Source organism: Oncorhynchus masou, unplaced genomic scaffold (assembly GCF_036934945.1).
Source record: "Oncorhynchus masou masou isolate Uvic2021 unplaced genomic scaffold, UVic_Omas_1.1 unplaced_scaffold_2631, whole genome shotgun sequence".
Classification (NCBI taxonomy): Eukaryota; Metazoa; Chordata; class Actinopteri; order Salmoniformes; family Salmonidae; genus Oncorhynchus; species Oncorhynchus masou.
In genome coordinates this window covers 32,501-52,500 of record NW_027009067.1, presented here as the reverse complement: position 1 = coordinate 52,500, position 20,000 = coordinate 32,501, and the positions used below count along the sequence as shown (strand labels likewise).

At 49.1% G+C, this 20,000-nt stretch overlaps 1 long non-coding RNA gene across 1 annotated transcript; it reads right to left on the bottom strand.

Moving 5' to 3' along the window:
• Positions 1-2,481: 2,481 nt before the first annotated feature.
• LOC135533732 (uncharacterized) lies at positions 2,482-9,389 on the bottom strand. The gene is made up of 3 exons (XR_010454579.1): positions 9,375-9,389; positions 9,008-9,095; positions 2,482-2,497 (listed from the first exon to the last, which is right to left on the bottom strand). It is a non-coding gene; the product is annotated as an uncharacterized LOC135533732 (long non-coding RNA).
• Between the last annotated feature and the right edge of the window lie 10,611 nt (positions 9,390-20,000).

Sequence of the window (20,000 nt, the reverse complement as noted above, 5' to 3'; positions counted from 1 at the left end):
CCCAACGCTCTAACCACTAGGCTACCTGCTGGTTAGTCCAACGCTCTAACCACTAGGCTACCTGCTGGTTACTAGTCCAACACTCAAACCACTAGGCTACCTGCTGGTTACTAGTCCAATGGTCTAACCACTAGGCTACCTGCTGGTTACTAGTCCAACACTCAAACCACTAGGCTACCTGCTGGTTACTAGTCCAATGCTAAAACCACTAGGCTACCTGCTGGTTACTAGTCCAATGTCTAACCACTAGGCTACTTGCTGGTTACTAGTCCAATGGTCTAACCACTAGGCTACCTGCTGGTTACTAGTCCAACGCTCTAACCACTAGGCTACCTGCTGGTTACTGGTCCAACGCTCAAACCACTAGGCTACCTGCTGGTTACTAGTCCAACACTCAAACCACTAGGCTACCTGCTGGTTACTAGTCCAATGCTAAAACCACTAGGCTACCTGCTGGTTACTAGTCCAATGCTCTAACCACTAGGCTACTTGCTGGTTACTAGTCCAACGCTCTAACCACTAGGCTACCTGCTGGTTACTGGTCCAACGCTCTAACCACTAGGCTACCTGCTGGTTACTATAGTCCAACGCTCTAACCACTAGGCTACCTGCTGGTTACTAGTCCAACGCTCTAACCACTAGGCTACCTGCTGGTTACTAGTCCAACGCACTAACCACTAGGCTACCCGTCCAACGCTCTAACCACTGGGCTACCTGCCGTCCCAACGCTCTAACCACTAGGCTACCTGCCGTCCCAACGCTCTAACCACTAGGCTACCTGCTGGTTACTAGTCCAACGCTCTAACCACTAGGCTACCTGCCGTCCCAACGCTCTAACCACTAGGCTACCTGCTGGTTACTAGTCCAACGCTCTAACCACTAGGCTACCTGCCGTCCCAACGCCTCTAACCACTAGGGCTACCTGCTGGTTACTGGTCCAACCCTCTAACCACTAGGCTACCTGCTGGTTACTAGTCCAACACTAGAACCACTAGGCTACCTGCTGGTTACTGGTCCAACGCTCTAACCACTAGGCTACCTGCTGGTTACTAGTCCAACGCTCTAACCACTAGGCTTCCTGCTGGTTGACTGGTCCAACGCTCTAACCACTAGGGCTACCTGCTGGTTACTAGTCCAACACTCAAACCACTAGGCTACCTGCTGGTTAGTCCAATGCTCAAACCACTAGGCTACCTGCTGGTTACTAGTCCAACGCTCTAACCACTTGGCTACTTGCTGTTACCAGTCCAATGGTCTAACCACTAGGCTGCCTGCTGGTTACTAGTCCAAATCTAACCACTAGGCTACCTGCTGGTTACTGGTCCAACGCTCTAACCACTAGGCTACCTGCTGGTTACTATAGTCCAACGCTCTAACCACTAGGCTACCTGCTGGTTACTAGTCCAACGCTCTAACCACTAGGCTACCTGCCGTCCCAACGCTCTAACCACTAGGCTACCTGCCGGTTAACCACTAGTCCAACACTCTAACCACTAGGCTACCTGCTGTTACTAGGGCCAACGCTCCAACACCGTCCCAATGCTCTAACCACTAGGCTACCTGCTGGTTAAGTCCAATGCTCTAACCACTAGGCTACCTGCCGTCCCAACGCTCTAACCACTAGGCTACCTGCTGGTTACTAGTCCAACACTCAAACCACTAGGCTACCTGCTGGTTACTAGTCCAACACTCGAACCACTAGGCTACCTGCTGGTTACTAGTCCAATGCTCTAACCACTAGGCTACCTGCTGGTTACTAGTCCAACGCTCTAACCACTAGGCTACCTGCTGGTTACTAGTCCAACGCTCTAACCACTAGGCTACCTGCTGGTTACTAGTCCAACGCTCTAACCACTCGGCTACCTGCTGGTTACTAGGCCAACGCTCAAACCACTAGGCTACTTGCTGGTTACTAGTCCAACGCTCTAACCACTAGGCTACCTACCGTCCCTACACTCTAACCACTAGGCTACCTGCCGTCCCATTGGAGGTAGTGTGCTGTGTTGTTGTGTTTTCTGTTGTATTAAAGTACCAATCCCCTTGGTGCAGCTTTGTGGCTGGGCTCTCTGCTGAGTCAGCTGCTCAGTGTGTGTGTAATGTGTGTGTGTGTGTGACATAGAGAAGGGGTGAGTTGTGGCTCCACAAATGAAACAACAGACACAGTGACAGAGTGAAAAGGAGAGTGTTAGCTACGTGAAGCTACAAGCTAAATGTTAGCACAGCAGCAACTTGATCAGCCTCAGGTTCATCATCTAGATGCTCGCTTGACTGTCACACTAGATTGTCTAAGTGGGAAATACCTGGCTTGTGGCCATTCAGAGTAGCACTTTAGCTACAGAATGCATTGTTGTGGTGATATCTGGAATGATTACGGGCAACCTGACCTATTATCAAGCTGCTACTGTGAAATGGTAAGACCCGAGAGCAGAGAGGAAAACATTCCACAAGGGCCACAGACAGAATGAGAGAAGAGGATAGTTACCTGCATCCACGTCAGCTAGTTACAAATGCAGACAAGAACAAAGAGAGGAAATAAAAGAAAATCCAAGGTGCAGGCAAGTTTTATTCTCAGTTCAAATTAAACACACACACAGAGACAGACAGACAGAGACAGGACACAGACAGACAGACAGAGACAGTGAGACAGACAGACAGACAGACAGAGAGAGACAGACAGAGAGAGACAGACAGAGACAGACAGAGACAGACAGAGACAGAGACAGAGAGAGACAGACAGAGACAGAGAGAGACAGACCGAGAGACAGACAGACAGACAGAGACAGACAGAGACAGACAGAGAGAGACAGAGACAGACAGAGAGACAGACAGACAGAGAGAGACAGACAGAGAGAGACAGACAGAGACAGACAGAGACAGACAGACAGACAGAGACAGACAGAGACAGACAGAGACAGACAGAGACAGACAGACAGAGACAGACAGAGACAGACAGACACAGACAGACAGAGACAGACAGAGACAGACAGAGACAGACAGAGACAGACAGAGACAGACAGAGACAGAGAGACAGAGAGAGACTCGAGAGAGAAGACCAAGCATCCCAGGTTGAGTGTACAGCCTAGAGCTGTGAGAGGAGAGGGGGAGGGAGAGTGCAGTAGGGTTATCACACAGAATGTCACACTGCACATCACCCCTGGCCAGTCAGTGGGTGGTAGAAGAGCAGGTCTTTAATCAGATCCTAGTAGCTATAAGCACATCTGATGCTGTCTGATGTCACATGACCTACCATAACCTCACACACAACTATCCTGCTTCATGCTATCTACATTGGGCCCTTACGTTGTGTTAACATGGCAGCCAGCACATTGTGTTGACGTTGTGAGAACGTTGTGACAACAGCCAGCTGTGTTTGGGTTGGTGTTCTATAACCTATCATGTGTCCATTCATACGCTGTGTGTCTGAGAGGACCTGAGAGAGACCACCACAGCAGTCAGTACGAGCTGCCGTTCCCTCTGCAGTCCAGTCTACACACTAAGAATAGGCCTGGTTGGCGGCTCTGTGTGGTTCGGTGGTTACTAGGCCGTGGGAGCAACTACAGCAGCCTACAACTCAATCCATTTCCAGGAGAATTGGGGACCGTCTTGGGAGCATCCATTTTTAGATAGGTGGTTAAGACAGCGTGTGTGTGATCAAGCAGGGATTTTCTATTTTGTTAGGCCATTGGTCATGGAACAATGATATCAAAGAGACAGAGTTCTTTTTGGTGGAAACACTTCCTCGATGGGCGGCGGTGCCAAGAATTTGCCAGGATCAAAGACCTAAGGCTTGTCGTTTTGACTTCGCTAAAAACACATTCTGCCTTCAAATGCTGGATTGTGTTGCTCTTGGCAGCTGACTGTTATAATCAAGAGGCAAAGAAGCGAAAAACACCCGTTGAGTTGTTGACATTTTTCTTTGTGGATATTCCCTAGCCTGCCACCGGCATGCACAGACTCAAGCCACCAGCTATGAAGAGTGACTTTGTGGATATTCCCTAGCCTGCCACCGGCATGCACAGACTCAAGCCAGCAGCTATGAAGAGTGACTTTGTGGATATTCCCTAGCCTGCCACCGGCATGCACAGACTCAAGCCAGCAGCTGAAGAGTGACTTTGTGGATATTCCCTAGCCTGCCACCGGCATGCACAGACTCAAGGCACCAGCTATGTAGAGTGACTTTGGATATTCCCTAGCCTGCCACCGGCATGCACAGACTCAAGCCACCAGCTATGTAGAGTGACTTTGTGGATATTCCCTAGCCTGCCACCGGCATGCACAGACTCAAGCCACCAGCTATGAAGAGTGACTTTGTGGATATTCCCTAGCCTGCACCGGGCTATGAAGAGTGACATGCAGAGACTCAAGCCAGCAGCTATGAAGAGTGACTTTGTGGATATTCCCCACCGCATGCTTTGTGGATAGACTCAAGGCAAGCCAGCAGCTATGAAGAGTGACTTTGTGGATATTCCCTAGCCTGCCACCGGCATGCACAGACTCAAGCCACCAGCTATGAAGAGTGACTTTGTGGATATTCCCTGCCACCGGCATGCAGAGACTCAAGCCAGCAGCTATGCCAGCCTGCCACCGCATGCACAGACTCAAGCCAGCAGCTATGAAGAGTGACTTTGTGGATATTCCTAGCCTGCCACCCGGCATCCAGACTCAAGCCAGCTATGCAGAGTGACTTTGTGGATATTCCCTAGGCCACCGCATGCACAGACTCAAGCCAGCAGCTATGAAGAGTGACTTTGTGGATATTCCCTAGCCTGCCACCGCATGCACAGACTCAAGCCAGCAGCTATGTAGAGTGACTTTGTGGATATTCCCTGCCTGCCACCGGCATGCACAGACTCAAGGCACCAGCTATGAAGAGTGACTTTGTGGATATTCCCTAGCCTGCCACCGGCATGCACAGACTCAAGCCAGCAGCTATGCAGAGTGACTTTGTGGATATTCCCTAGCCTGCCACCGGCATGCACAGACTCAAGCCAGCAGCTATGTAGAGTGACTTTGTGGATATTCCCTAGCCTGCCACCGGCATGCACAGACTCAAGCCAACAGCTATGAAGAGTGACTTTGTGGATATTCCCTAGCCTGCCACCGCATGCACAGACTCAAGCCAGCAGCTATGTAGAGTGACTTTGTGGATATTCCCTAGCCTGCCACCATGCACAGACTCAAGCCAGCAGCTATGTAGAGTGACTTTGTGGATATTCCTGACTTTGTGGAGCCTGCCACGGGATGCACAGACTCAAGCCACCAGCTATGAAGAGTGACTGACAGACAGTGGGACACACGGATCATCCTTCAGTTCTACTCCTGCATGTAAATGTTAAACCTTCCAATAGGTGTCTCAATATTTAGGAGGCTATTCCACTATGAGACTATCGAAGCCCATCTATAGGGCGGTTGGTAAGCTATCAGTTAAGACCATTGGGCCAGTAACCGAAAGGTGCGGTTTCAAATCCCTGAGCCGACGAGGTTTCAAAAATATGTCAATATGCCCTTGAGCAAGGCACTTAAAGGAACAATTGGGGTTAAGTCTCTCTGGATAAGAGGGACTGCTAAATGACTAAAATGTCAAATGTAAATTTATGAGGCAACGTTTTCTACACAGAGTGTTAGTGCTGAAATATTAACATGCTTAGGTCTCTGAAAGTAGAGCGTGGAGAGGGCTCCCGTATGTGGGCGAGCAGAGCTGGCAGGGTGCCTCCTCTAAGCTTCAATAATGGATGCAGAGTATGGCTGTTTGTCTCCTCTCAGGGCCTGGACCGAACTGATGATGCTAACACGCTAACTCTACATGAAGGCTGCATCTCAATAGTGTCTGGTGACTTCTCTCCCAATCTCCTTTCCTTCATCTGCATTGATATGAAGCCACAGGAGAGCTGAAAGCAATAGGACAGATGAGCGATGACTGCCATGTATCTGACTGGTACCTGTCCACTTCTTTAGACTACTTGCAGCTGAACAAGTGGTGAGGAGATGATTAAAGGAGGAGACGGACAGCCTGGTGGGAGGGTGTGGAGAGGACACTGGACTATTGAGGCGCAGCCTGGTGTGGAGGAGAGAACACTGGACTATTGAGGCGCAGCCTGGACTGTGGAGGAGAGGACACTGGACTATTGAGCGCAGCCTGGTGTGGAGGAGAGACACTGGTGTGGAAGACACTGGACTATTGAGCGCAGCCTGAGTATGAGGAGAGACACTGACTATTGAGGCGCAACCTGGTGTGGAGGAGAGGACACTGACCTGGTGTGGATTGGAGACGCAGCCTGGTGTGGAGGAGAGGACACTGACTATTGAGACGAGCCTGGGTGTGGAGGAGAGGACACTGACTATTGAGCGCAACCTGGTGTGGAGGAGAGGACACTGACTATTGAGACGCAGCCTGGTGGAGGAGAGGACACTGGACTATTGAGACGCAGCCTGGTGTGGAGGAGAGACACTGACTATTGAGAGCCTTGTGGAGGAGAAGGACACTGGACTATTGAGGCGCAGCCTGGTGTGGAGGAGAGGACACTGACTATTGAGACGGACTAGCCTGGTGTGGAGAGACACAGGACACTGGACTATTGAGGCGCAGCCTGGTGTGAGGAGAGACACTGACTATTGAGGCGCAGCCTGGTGGTGGAGGAGAACACTGACTATTGAGGCGCAGCCTGGTGTGGAGGAGAGGACACTGGAAACAACCTGGTAGGGGCTATTGAAGAAAGGTGTGGACACTGACTATTGAGGCGCAGCCTGGTGTGGAGGAGAGGACACAGGACTATTGAGACGCAGCCTGGTGTGGAGGAGAGGACACTGGACTATTGAGGCGCAGCCTGGTGGAGGAGAGGACACTGACTATTGAGGCGCAGCCTTGTGGAGGAGAGGACACAGGACTATTGAGAGACGCAGCCTGGTGTGGAGGAGAGGACACTGGACTATTGAGACGCAGCCTGGTGTGGAGGAGAGGACACTGGACTATTGAGATGCAGAGGAGAGGACACTGGACTATTGAGGCAGCCTGGTGTGAGGAGAGGACACTGGACTATTGAGACACAACCTGGAGGAGAGGACACTGGACTATTGAGACGCAGCCTGGTGTGGAGGAGAGGACACTGGACTATTGAGACGCAGCCCTGGAGGAGAGGACACTGGACTATTGAGACGGCCTGGAGGAGAGGACACTGGACTATTGAGACGCAGCCTGGAGTGGAGGGAGAGGACACTGGACTATTGAGACGCAGCCTGGAGGAGAGGACACTGGACTATTGAGACACAGCCTGGAGGAGAGGACACTGGACTATTGGAGACGCAGCCTGGAGGAGAGGAGCCCCTCAGCTTGAGGAGAGGTAACAGGGAGAGAGCAGTAGCTTCAGGACAACATACTGCTCTCTTCAGCTCCTTGTAGCTGGGTAGTTGGGTTAAGCAGGCGGTGTAGTTAAGCATGAGCACGGCACCCTGGTCAATTTGTTAAAGCTTTCTAGGAAGCTTTTCCCTAACCAACCACACCGCTATCGACTGACAGACATGATCTGCATCTGAAATGGAACCCTATTCCCTATATATAGTGCCCTAAAACAAAGTAGTGAAAAGGGTGCCATTTCAGAGTCCTCCACTGACAGGTACAGACACGCACACTGGTAGAGACACACACACACCGGTAGAGACACACACACACCGGTACAGACACACACACCAGTACAGACACACCGGTACAGACACACACACACACGGTACAGACACACACACACACACACACACCGGTACAGACACACACACACACCACACACCGGTACAGACACACACACACACACACCGGTACAGACACACACACACACGGTACAGACACACACACACACCGGCACAGACACACACACACACCGGTACAGACACACACACTGGTACAGACACACACACTGGTACAGACACACACACCGGTACAGACACGGTGCACACACCGACAGACACACACACACCGGTACAGACACACACACACGGTACAGACACACACACACCGGTACAGACACACACACACCACCGGTACAGACACACACACACACACACCGGTACAGACACACACACACACACCACGGTACAGACACACACACACGGTACAGACACACACACACACCGGTACAGACACACACACACACACAGACACACACACCCCGGTACAGACACACACACACACACCGGTACAGACACACACACACCACAGTACAGACACACACACACACTCTGGTACAGACACACACACACTCTGGTACAGACACACACACACAGACACACACACACTGGTACAGACACACACACTGGTACAGACACACACCACTGGTACAGACACACACACACACACCGGTACAGACACACACACACTGGTACAGACACACACACTGGTACAGACACACACACACTGGTACAGACACACACACACTGGTACAGACACACACACTCACACACACAGGTACAGACACACACACACACTGGTACAGACACACACACACACACTGACAGACACACACTGGTACAGACACACACACTGGTACAGACACACACACACACTCCTGGTACAGACACACACACTGGTACAGACACACACACACTGGTACAGACACACACACACACTGGTACAGACATACACACACCGGTACAGACACACACACACGTACAGACACACACACACACAGACACACACACACTGGTACAGACACACACACACACTGGTACAGACACACACACACACACTGGTACAGACACACACACCACTGGTACAGACACACACACACACTGGTACAGACACACACTGGTACAGACACACACACCGGTACAGACACACACACACACACTGGTACAGACACACACACACACTGGTACAGACACACACACACACTGGTACAGACACACACACACACACAGACACACACACACTGGTACAGACACACACACACTGGTACAGACACACACACTGGTACAGACACAAACACAGACGTGGTGAGCAGCAGAGAGCACCTGGTCTTACCTTCTGGAGATTCCTCCTGGACGTATGTTCCTGTCAGGTACCTGTGAACCAGCGCAGACTTCCCACTGGCCAGGTTACCCACAATGCCCTGGGGGAGGAAGAAGAACAGGGAAGTGAGGCTGTTTTCCTGGTTTTGCATATCTTCTACTTTGGCTTGTAATAATCAGAATGGTTGTGCTGCAGTGGATAAAGCTGAGAAGATCTTCAGAGGAAGACTGCCTCAGATGCCTACATGAATATAGAGAAGATGGAATATAGAGGAAGGCAATTATTTTCTGTTTCAAGTTTTGACCTCATTCCTGGTCTGTGTACATGTACGTCCAGGAGAAGACTCATTGGAGCGTTTGTATCCAATTTCAGACTCCACCACTTTGAGTTCTGGTACGATCGCTCAGGGTCCACTCCTGGCTGTTCACAAAAATCTGCAACAAAGAGAAGAAAGCCTGTCAATCAACGGCACACACACACGACCCAGATAACATCAGAGGTCTGACAAGCTGTAATACATGTCCTCCAGACGTCACGCAACAAAGGTTCCAATCTGTTCCTGCTCAGTAGTCACCCACTAACAGGGAGGAAAGAGACAGACAAACGAGAAGAAAGGGGATGAGGGAGACGAGTAGGAGAGACTTCGGGGAGGGATATGGAGCGTATCATGAAAGATGACAGCTGAGTGACAGCTAGGATAGCTGCATCCTCTCAGAGATACTTCCCTGTCTGGCTGAATGGATGTCTTCCAGTAGAGCATATCAGCTGTACATACACACGGAACAGCAAGTCAACAAGACCGATGATACACTACACTGAACAACTACTATACCAGCTATACCACCCGAATCCTGAAGAATACTGCCCATAGTAGGTGTTTGTGGTATTGGCTAACGTCCTGCAGCTGAGTGTAATATCTCCCTGGCTGTGAGGCTACTGGCTAGGTGTAACATCTCCCTGGCCTGTGAGGCTACTGGCTAGGTGTAATATCTCCTGGCTAGGTGTAATATCTCCTAATGGAGGCTACTGGCTAGTGTAATATCTCCCTGGCCGTGAGGCTACTGGCTAGGTGTAATATCTCCCTGGCTGTGAGGCTACTGGCTAGGTGTAATGTCTCTGGCCATGAGGCTACTGGCTCTCCCTGGCCGTGAGGCTACTGGCTATGCCATGAGGCTACTATATCTCCCTGGCTGTGAGGCTACTGGCTAGGTTAATGTCTCCCTGGCTGTGAGGCTACTGGCTAGGTGTAATATCTCCCTGGCTGTGAAGACTGGCTAGGTGTAATATCTCCCTGGCTGTGAAGCTACTGGCCCGTGTAATATCTCCCTGGCTGTGAAGCTACTGGCTAGGTGTAATATCTCCCTGGCTCTACTGAGGCTAAGCTACTGGCTAGGTGTAACATCTCCCTGGCTGAGGCTACTGGCTAGGTGTAATATCTCCCCTGGCTCTGAGGCTGCTGGCTAGGTGTAATATCTCCCTGGCTCTGAAGCTACTGGCTAGGTGTAATATCTCCCTGGCTGTGAGGCTACTGGCTAGGTGTAATATCTCCCTGGCTGTGAGGCTACTGGCTAGGTGTAATATCTCCCTGGCTGTGAGGCTACTGGCTAGGTGTAATATCTCCTGGCTGTGAGGCTACTGGCTAGGTGTAATATCTCACTGGCTGTGAAGCTACTGGCTAGGTGTAATATCTCCCTGGCTGTGAAGCTACTGGCTAGGTGTAATATCTCCTGGCTGTGAGGCTACTGAGGCTCCATTAGCCTGACTGGGCCCCTGGCTGTGAGGTCTTATTATCCATCAGAGGCTCAGCATGGCTGCTACTGGCTAAAATATCAAAGGTGTAATATCTCCCTGCAGCAGGCCTCCCCTGGCTGTGTGGCTAGCTCCTGGCTGTGAGGCACACTCTTAGGCTAATGTTTCCCCTGGCCGTGAATATAATATATAAAAAATATAATATATAATAAAATATATCCTATTTATCTCCCTGGCAGACGCTTTTGTCCAACTGCTAGGTGTAATATCTTACAAGTCGGCAGTGAGGCTACTGGCTAGGTGTAGGCCTGAGGCTACTGGCTACATATGGGTGGCTGTGAGGCCCCAGCGTGCTCTGAATCGGTGTAACCCACTACTGGCTACGGCTACTGGCGTTGGCTGTGAGGCCCATTAGCCATGCTCTTATTATCCATCAGAGGCTCAGAGCCACAAAAGCAGCAGACCCATCACACCAGCTGCTCTGCGACTGGCTCTGTGGAGCCACTGAGCTCCATCTTGGCTCACTGTTGTGGCGCTGGCAGGGCCATTCTCTGGCAACACACGGGTAATGCCAGAATAGATCTTTCAGGAGGAACCAGGCTAACCAAAGCCCCAATCAGAGGGGATGTGGGCGTGGCTTAGACCCATAGAGGTGAGAGGGTTAGGGTGGAGCTAATCATTATATACAAGGCATTCTGATGCCAACTGTCCTTACGCCACACCCGTTTCCTTGTCTGTTATTAAGACTAGTGGACTAACAGGAGCCTCTACTCTGATCCGTTCTGTAGGTCCTGTGTACATTCCTCCACTTCACCCTCGGCTGTTTATGAGACAGAGATTAGACCTGGCAGGATGGATGGAAGGTTAAGTGAGGTCAGTGTGTGGGACAGTTTATTTAACTGTAGGTTACAGCTGTGTGAGGAGGTTGAGTTGAGAGACTGTAATGTGAATGTGTTGTGTGGAATTGTGTCTGTTGACTTGACTGTAATAATGGGTGGTGCATGTGTGAGTGACTGCTAAATGAGCGTGGGTGAAACAGTGTATTGTCGTCTATAATTGCAGTGTGCTGTGTACAGTTTGTGTGTGTAGTAATGTGTGGGGGGAGTAAACTGCCATCCCTCTGCCACTTCAATCACTCCCCTCATTTCCCAAGACCTCCTAGCCTCTCCTCCTCCTCACTGGTTGTTACAGCAGATACTGTAGAACACTCAACACAGCACACACACCTAACTAGTAACGGTCACACACACCTAACTATTAACGGTCACACACACACACACACTAACCCCAACTAGTAACGGTCACACACACACACCTAACTAGTAACGGTCACACACACACCTAACTAACTAGTAACGGTCACACACACACACACACACACACACACACACCACACACACACACACACCTAACTAGTAACGGTCACACACACCTAACTAGTAACGGTCACACACACACCCTAACTAGTAACGGTCACACACACACAATTCACTGCTGGTTACTGGTGTGTGTGTGGTCAGTTTTATCAGGGCCATCCAGTCACTCACCACAGTGTTACCATGGAGGGAGCTGAGCTGACACATATAATATCAGGTCATTCTAGAAAAGGACTCTGTTCATGCCTGTTATAATCCCACACAACACAGTGCTGTTCTAATAGAAGGCCATTTAGCAGACACTATTACTTGTTCCAAAGAGACCTGGTCCAAAATGAGACCTGGTCCAAAGAAGAGACCTGGTCCAAGAGACCTGGTCCAAAGAGACTTAGTCCAAAGAGACCTGGTCATGCATGCATACATTTTCACGTATGGGTGACCACCAGGGGAAACGAACCCATGACCCTTGGCATTGCAGACGTCATGCTCTACCAAATGTGCCACACACACCATTCAGCCATTCTCTTTCTCCAGACACCCCCGTGTGTTTATCTTGCTGGGTAAGTAGGTCACAGACCCCACCACCAGACAGGACTGAGGACCACAAACAACCCTGTTCCATTTAGGCTTCCTTTTGGACCAGAGTTAGCTTTACTAATTCATCAGGGACAATCTGTGTCAGGCAGACACTACACTACAGGCAGACACTACAGGCAGACGACACGACACGACACTACACTACAGGCAGACGCGACACGACACTACACTACAGGCAGACGACACGACACTACACTACACACGACACGACACTACAGGCAGACGACACGACACTACACTACAGGCAGACACGACACGACACTACACTACAGGCAGGCAGACGACACGACACTACACTACAGGCAGACGACACTACACTACACTACAGGCAGACGACACGACACTACACTACAGGCAGACGACACGACACTACACTACAGGCAGACACTACACTACACTACAGGCAGACGACACGACACGACACTACACTACACTACAGGCAGACGACACGACACGACACTACACTACACTACAGGCAGACGACACGACACTACACTACACTACACTACAGGCAGACGACACGACACTACACTACACTACAGGCAGACACGACACGACACTACACTACAGGCAGACGACACGACACTACACTACACTACAGGCAGACGACACGACACTACACTACACTACAGGCAGACGACACGACACTACACTACAGGCAGACGACACGACACTACACTACAGGCAGACGACACGACACGACACTACAGGCAGGCGACCCGACACTACACTACAGGCAGACGACCCGACGACACTACAGGCAGGCGACACGACACTACACTACAGGCAGACGGCACCACGACACTACAGGCAGACACTACACTACAGGCAAACGACACTACACTACAGGCAGACGACACGACACTACACAGGCAGGCGACCACGACACTACACTACAGGCTACACTACACTACAGGCAGACGACACGACACTACACTACAGGCACGACACGACACTACACTACAGGCAGACACGAAACTACAGGCAGACGACCACGACACTACACTACAGGCAGACGACCACGACACTACACTACAGGCAGACACGACACTACACTACAGGCAGACGACACACTACAGACACTACAGGCAGACGACACTACACTACAGGCAGACGACACTACACTACCACAGGCAGGCAGACACTACACGACACTACACTACACTACAGGCAGACAGACACGACACGACACTACACTACAGGCAGACAGACACTACACTAGACACACTACACTACAGGCAGACAGACAGACACTACACTACAGGCAGACAGACACTACACTACACTACAGGCAGACAGACACTACACTACAGGCAGACAGACACTACACTACAGGCAGACGACACGACACTACACTACAGGCAGACGAGTCACTACACTACAGGCAGACAGTACAGGCAGACACTACAGGCAGACGACACTACACTACAGGCAGACAGACACGACACTACACTACAGGCAGACAGACACTACACGGCAGACAGACACTACACTACAGGCAGACGACACGACACGACACTACAGGCACGACACGACACTACACGACAGACAGTACAGGCGACACACGGCAGACACTACAGGCAGACGACACACTACACGACACTACAGGCAGACGACAATACCAGACACTACACTGCAGGCAGACACTACACTGACCCGACACTACACTACAGGCAGACGACCCGACACTACACTACAGGCAGACGACCCGGAAGACACTACACTACAGGCAGACGACCCGACACTACACTACAGGCAGACGACCCGACACTACACTACAGGCAGACGACCCGACACTACACTACAGGCAGACACTACCCGACACTACACTACAGGCAGACGACCCAGACACTACACTACAGGCAGACGACCCGAGACACTACACTACAGGCAGACGACCCGACACTACACTACAGGCAGACGACACGACACTACACTACAGGCAGACGACACGACACTACAGGCAGACGACACGACACTACACGACAGGCAGGCAGACGACACGACACTACACGACAGGCAGACACACAGGCGACAGGCAGACAGACACTACACTACAGGCAGACAGTACAGGCAGACACTACAGGCAGACACTACACTAGTCACTACACTACAGGCAGACACTACAGGCAGACACTACACTAGTCACTACACTACAGGCAGACACTACAGGCAGACACTACACGACAGGCAGACACGACAGGCAGACACGACAGGCAGACACTACAGGCAGACACGACAGGCAGACACTACACTACAGGCAGAGACACTACAGGCAGACACTACACTACATGCAGACACAGTCACGACACCACAGGCAGACAGTCACTACACTACAGGCAGACAGTCACTACACTACACCACAGGCAGACAGTCACTACACTACACTACAGGCAAACACTACACGACAGGCAGACAGTCACTACAGTAGAGACAGACACTACACTAAAGATACCACACACTCTTTATAAATGACTTGAGTACCAAACAGGGGCTTTCAAAGACGTGGTTATGGGAAGGCTGTGGACCATATTTTCCGACGTTATCCCAACCCATCGTATTCCACCACATCAGTCCAGTCTCCCTCTCACATCACCCGTGTCTGAGGACAGCAGGTGTCACGTCCTCTGACATGTTACAGCGTCTCAGACCTTGAGCTGTGTAGCACCACTTCAGAAGATGTTCTTGACTTGATTGTGGGCAAGAGACTAATCTACTGCATCAATTTAGTGGACCACAACATATTTCTGAAAGCATTTGATGGGTCCCAGAGTTGAGAAAACACTGGGATAGATAACAAATGATGACAACAGCCCTCCCTCCCTCATTTCCCTCCCTCATCCTCCTCCCTCCTCATCCTCATCCTCCCTCATCCTCCCCCTCCCCTCCCTGATGTGTAAAAAATTTAAATAAGTCAGTGTCCCCCACAACAGCGGGACTGGAAAGAATCCAGTAAGAGGGGTCCCTATTGGCCGACTTGTACACAGGGGTGTATTGTTGCCCTGGTACCCCGGTCTGTAGTTATGGGACCTAGCTGGCTGGCTGTGTGGAGGATCACAAATGGCCGCCTGTATTCTGTTCACCTCTCGCTGACAGACAGGATGTTGTTATAGCTGCATCCTGTTTTCAGAGCTGGGGGACCGGCCAACACCACTCCAGTTTCCCCGGTGGCTCCCAGTAAATGAGTGGCTAATGGCCACTTGACTAACAAGCTACATGGCTGACTTGCCCTGTATGCCATCATGCTACACTGGTACAGAGCATTAGCCATGGGTATTTACACCTGCAGTGACTACCGAGCTATCCCATCTTAGTGTTCAACTACCCCCTTCACTGACCTGCAACTGTGGAGCTCACCTGGGAAATGCCTCCAGGGTCAATGCTATAACCATTATGTTGATTTGGTGGGTCAGCAGAGAATGAAGAGAGCATTCCCAGCCCAACAATGTGTGTGAACCACTGGGCTTCAGAAGTCCACCTGCCCCGTATCAATCCATCAACCAAGATCAACCATCACGCCGCCTTGTCACCGCGCCCACAGTGTCTGGCTGCCAGCGTCCGTCCCTTCACTCTGTCACCACACACACCAGCTGTATGCCATACCACCTGTTGGCTCTCACTGGTGCGTGTTCCACAGCCGACACACACACACACACACACACACAGGAAGGGAATTTGCCACTCAGCAGTCTGTGTTAATGAGTCATCAACATGAAACAAATGTTGACTCTGGCTACTGCCAGAAGAAAGCAAGGAATTGAATGTATCCATCCTAGATTATCACAGTATGGCTATTTTAGTGTGAGACACACACACACACCAGGGATTCTGTAGGGAAAATGACCTTCTTACCAAATTCTGATGTGAACTTTGAAGACGTTAGAATAACTGTCCACACTTACTTTTCCTCAGCCAACAAGACGAGTAACGAACAGTAAATCACTAGCCTATTTCAATCTACTATCCCCATAGTAGAAACAGATTCTGGGACAGCTGTGGGACGCGAAAGTGTGATTGGAGGAGAGAGATGTGAGGAAGACTGCATACAAGGCAGAAAAGAGCGAGAGAGAGAGAGAGCGAGAGAGAGAGAGACATAGAGAGAGAGAGAGACATAGAGAGAGAGCCAGAGACCCCAAGTAGCAGCAGGGGTCTGACTACTGTTCTCCTGCTGAACATGTGTAACCAATAGAGGGACAGAGCTGAGCTCTCTCTGTGACATGCTATAGACACAGACTTTACACAGAGATGTCGGCAGCACATTCCTCAACACGAGAGGAGAAGAGAAGGACAGAGGAAGAGAGAGTGGCACACAGTCAAGAGCAGGCTTCATTCATGCTGAGAGACAGAGATGGAGAGGGAGGAAGAGATATGCAGGAGAGAGATGGAGGAAGAGATATGCAGGAGAGACAGATGGAGAGGGAGGAAGAGGGGAAAATAGTGATTAGAGAAGTAGAAAGACGGGGGTAAGGAGGAAGAGAGATGCTCATGGCCCAGAGGTCCGTCTCCCAGAGAGATACACAGACTTTTTGTATTTATTAGGGATCCCCATGCTGCCAAGGCAGCAGCTACTCTTCCCCCCTTCTCTCTCCCTGCCTCCCTCGCTCTGCGCAATATAGAGCTGAAGAAGCGAGAGAGAAGAAAGTCATTTTTCTTTCTCAGGCCTCTTCACATGTTCAGTGTGTGAGTCAGTGAAGAGGTGGAGAGAGCAGACCAGACCACTTTAAAAAAAAATCTTTATTTAACTAGGCAAGTCAGTTAAGAACAGATTCTCATTTACAATGATGGCCTAGGAACAGTGTAACCCACTGTCATTCTAAATGAGAACTTAGAGGGGCAGAACAACAGATTTTTACCTTGTCAGCTCGGGGATTTGGTCTGGCAACCTTTCGGTTACTTATCCAACGCTCTAACCACGAGGCTGCCTGACAGATAAAGATTGAATAAGACATCCTGGTAGCAGATACCAAAAGGAAACGGGCTGTAAAAGGTCAAGGTTGAATGGAGCTGAAGGGTGGGACTAATAAGATAACTAATGTAAAATATACGGGGTCTGTAAAATGTCTATCGGTTCAGAACGTTTGTGAAATAGTACAGTTACAAATATATGGCAAACAGAAATCAAACTGGATGGACATCAGAAATAGACAGGACTAAAAACAAACACAATAGAACTATTGTAAAATACTGTCTGTTAAATGTATATAGTATATATAAGCTGGAAGTAGAAGCCTAAGTGTTGTTGTTCATTAGTTACTCCGATTAGGAGAGGGGTGGTAGGGTTAATGGTGAATAATAAAGGAAGGTATATTCTAAAACAGTGTGTGTGTGCGAACGAACACAGACACACACACACACACGTTCAAAAGTTGAGTCACTTGTAAATGTCTTTGTTTTTAAAAGAAAAAGCACATTTTTTATCCATTAAAATAACATCAAATTGATCAGAAATACATTGTAGACATTGTTAATATTGTGAACGGCTGATTTTTAATGGAATATCTACATAGGCGTAGAGGCCCATTATCAGCAACCATCACTCCTGTGTTCCAATGGCACGTTGTGTTAGAGAATCCACGTTTATCATTTTAAAGGCTAATTGATCATTCATTTCAGAAGGGTTTTCTATGTTAGCACAGCTGAAAACTGTTGTCCTGATTAAAGAAGCAATAAAACTAACCTTCTTTAGACTAGTTTAGTATCTGGAGCATCAGCATTTGTGGGTTCGATTACAGGTTCAAAATGGCCATAAACAAAGAACTTTCTTCTGAAACTCGTCAGTCGATTCTTGTTCTGAGAAATTAAGGCTCTTCCTTCCTTGTTCTGGGATTGATTTTCGCTTCTCACCAAAGCACGCGTCTCCTTCCTGAGCGGAATGGTATGGTCTAGAGGTGGAACGATTATGATTTTTCAACGCCGATACCGATACAGATTATTGGAGGACCAAAAAAGCCGATACCGATTAATCGGCCGATTTTTTATTTATTTTTATTTGTAATAATGACAATTACAACAATACTGAATTAACACTTATTTTAACTTAATATAAAACATCAATAAAATCAATTTAGCCTCAAATAAATAATGAAACATGTTCAATTTGGTTTAAATAATGCAAAAACAAAGTTTTGGAGAAGAAAGTAATATGTGACATGTAAAAATGTGTTCCATTTCAAAATATGTGCCATGTAAAAAAAGCTAACGTTTAAGTTCCTTGCTCAAAACATGAGAACATATGAAAGTTGGTGGTTCCTTTAAACGTGAGACTTCAATATTCCAAGGTAAGAGGATTTAGGTTGTAGTTAATATAGTATTTATAGGACCCTCTCTCTCTATACCATTTGTATTTCATATACCTTTGACTATTGGATGTTCTTATAGGCACTATAGTATTGCCAGTGTAACAGTATAGCTTCCGTCCCTCTCCTTGCCCCTACCTGGGCTCGAACCAGGAACACATCGACAACAGCCACACTCGAAGCTTGAATGAATGATTACGGGCCTGCTGCTGCTCAGTCAGACTGCTCTATCAAATCAGACTTAATTATAACATAATAACACACAGAAATACGAACCTTTGGTCATTTATATGATCGAATCCGAAAACAAAACGTTTATTATTTCAGTGAAATACAGAACCGTTCGGTATTTTATCTAACGGTTGGCATCCCTAAGTCTAAATATTCTTGTTACATTTCACAACATTCAACTTTTTATTTTATTTTACCTTTATTTAACCAGGCAAGTCAGTTAAGAACAAATTCTTATTTTCAATGGCGGCCTGGGAACAGTGGGTTAACTGCCTGTTCAGGGGCAGAATGACAGATTTGTACCTTGTCAGCTCGGGAGTTTGAACTCTCAACCTTCCGGTTACTAGTCCAACGCTCTAACCACTAGGCTACACTGCCGCCCCAATGTATGTCATAATTACGTAAAATTCTGGCAAAATAGTTCGCAATCAACCAGGCAGCCCAAACTGTTGCATATACTCCGAGTCGTGCAATGAACGCAAGAGAAATGACACAATTTCACCTGGTTAATATTGTCTGCTAAACTGGATTAGTTGTTATAACTAGTGATTATGACTGATTGATTGTTTTTATAAGAGAAGTTTAATGCTAGCTAGCAATTTACCTTGGCTTCTCCTGCATTCGCGTAACAGGCAGGCTACTCGTGGAGTGCAATGGTTAGAGCGTTGGACTAGTTAACTGTGCGGTTGCAAGATTGGAACCCCTGAGCTGACAAGGTGAAAATCTGTCGTTCTGCCCCTGAACAAGGCAGTTAAC